Genomic DNA, 2,500 nt, shown 5'->3' on the forward strand with positions numbered 1-2,500 from the left:
GCTCCCTTATGTTCCTTGAGAATTTCTAACAATTTTAATTCCTGATTTTGTTCGAGTTGGGATGATATGATCACAGGAAAAGTCTCTTCTTGACCAAGGTATGCGTACTTGAGCTCAGATGGCAAAGGCTTTAGCTCAAGTTTAGGTGCTTGAACACTAGATGGTAGAGGACTATTGTTGCGTGTGGGCAATTCTTCAAAACGAGATTTCCACCTATCTGTATCCAACAAAGGAGCTGAATCTAATATAGCACTGATTTCTCTAAAGTTTTGATTGATATCTGTATTTCCGAAATGAGTTAGGCATGTTTCTAAAGGATCAGAAGAAAGAGATGGGACAAGAGCATCTTCTACAATGGAGTCGATCAGATTAACTCCATGAATTTCATCATTTTCGTTATCATTATCGGGTTGTTTACAAATGTTAAATATATTAAAATCTATAGTCATATTCCCGAATGACATTTTCATTATTCCATTTCGACAGTTGATCAAAGCATTAGAAGTAGCTAGAAATGGGCGGCCTAGAATGACAGGTATTGGAGTGGTACAGTTCATGACAGGCTGGATATCTAATACTATGAAGTCGACTGGAAAAATAGAATTTATCAATTTGGACAAGTACATCCTCGACTACTCCTCTTGGTATCTTTATAGATCGATCGGCAAGTTGGAGAGTAACCTTGGTGGGTTTTAGTTCACCAAGTCCTAATTGTTCATAAACTGAATAGGGCAGTAAGTTAACACTAGCACCTAAATCCAGAAGGGCTCGTTGTATCCTGAAGTTTCCTATGATGCAAGATATGGTAGGACAACCAGGATCTTTATATTTAGGTGGGGTGTTGTGTTTGAGAATAGCACTCACCTGTTCAGTTAGAAAAGCTTTCTTTTGTACGTAAAGCTTTCGCTTTATGGTACAAAGATCTTTTAAAATTTTTGCATAAGATGGAATCTGCTTAATGGCATCTAATAGAGGAATGTTAATCTTTACTTGTTTAAAGATATCCAAAATTTCTTGATCAGGTACTCCTTTTTTAGCTGCAAGCAAGCGCTGAGGGAATGGAGCAACTATTTTATGATGAGGTATTGGATCATCTTGTTCGGTATTATTTTCATTCCTTTTCTCAATGGATTTTTCAGGTCTGTCATCCTTCGTTGGAATTTCTTTGTTAATTATTTTTTCGCTACGGAGGGTTGTGACAGACTTAACTTGTTCAAATTTAGGTTGGGATGAACTTGCTTCATGGACCTCATGTTGACCCTTTGGGTTAGATTGAGGTTGGGCTGGAAATGTCCCTTTTTTCCTAACATTGAGTTGAGCCTCAATTCTACCTACAGAATTTTTAAGTTCTTGAAGTGACTGCATGGTATTCTGATTTATCTAGGTCTGCCCTTGCATGAATGCCTGCAAAGTATCCTCAAGAGATCTCTTATGGGGTGGCACATAGGGTATGGAATTCCCTTGAGATTCATTGGCAGTGGGTCCATGTCTCCAACTAAAGTTAGGATGGTTTCGCCAGTTAGGATTATATGTTTCAGGAAATGGTCTCTTATAAGCATTTGTAAAATTCGCTTGATCATGCAATACTTCTTGGAAGGCGGGGATTGTAGGACAATCCTTGGTTAAGTGTGCATTACTCTCACAGATTTCACAAATACTTTCATCTATAGTAGGTGCCTTTCCTGTATGGGCTCTGCTTAATTCAATGGCTTCAACCTTCCTAGTTAGATTAGCAATCTTTAAATTTACATCATTTTCTTCTTTAACATGATACATTCCTCCTTTAGTATTAGTCGATTTTTGAGGTTTCTCGTTCTTATCTATTGTATCCCAGGCTTGTGCATTTTCTGCCAACAGATCAAAATAGTCCCAGGCTTCCTCTGGTTCCTTATTCATAAATTCACCATTACACATCATTTCCACAAATTGTCTCATATTGGAGGTCAAACCATCATAAAAGAAACTGATGATTCTCCAAATTTCGTATCCATGATGTGGGCAAGCAAGGAGAAGGTCCTTAAATCTTTCCCAACACTGAAAAAATGTTTCTCCATCTTTTTGTGCAAAGTTCATGATATTTCTTCTAAGTGTGTTTGTTTTATGTGTTGGGAAGAATTTCTTTAAAAATTCTATTGTCATTTCTTGCCAGGTGGCTATGGTCCTAGGCCTTAAGGAGTGTAACCATGACTTAGCTTTTTCCTTTAAAGAAAAGGGAAATAACTTAAGCTTCACTACCTCTTCATTGATATTATTAAATTGAAGTGTTGAACACACTTCATCAAATTCTTTTAGGTGCAAATAGGGACTTTCTGAATCAAGTCCATGAAACTTTGGGAGTAATTGGATTATTCCTGGTTTCATGTCAAAAGCTCCCGTAGCAATAGGAATAACCATACAGGATGGGGTACTGGTCCTAGTGGGTTGTAGATAATCACGAAGCGTTCTAATAGGTAAGTCTTCTTGAAATTCATTGTCTCCCTGATTACTACCATTATCTTCC

At 37.4% G+C, this 2,500-nt stretch overlaps 1 non-coding gene across 1 annotated transcript; it reads left to right on the forward strand.

Annotated features, from left to right (window-relative positions):
• Positions 1–1,984: 1,984 nt before the first annotated feature.
• On the forward strand, positions 1,985–2,091 carry LOC120105410. Its single transcript, XR_005507787.1, has one exon. It is a non-coding gene; the product is annotated as a small nucleolar RNA R71 (small nucleolar RNA).
• The last annotated feature ends 409 nt before the right edge of the window (positions 2,092–2,500 follow it).

The sequence above is a fragment of the Phoenix dactylifera genome, unplaced genomic scaffold (genome assembly GCF_009389715.1).
Source record: "Phoenix dactylifera cultivar Barhee BC4 unplaced genomic scaffold, palm_55x_up_171113_PBpolish2nd_filt_p 000277F, whole genome shotgun sequence".
Classification (NCBI taxonomy): domain Eukaryota; kingdom Viridiplantae; phylum Streptophyta; class Magnoliopsida; order Arecales; family Arecaceae; genus Phoenix; species Phoenix dactylifera.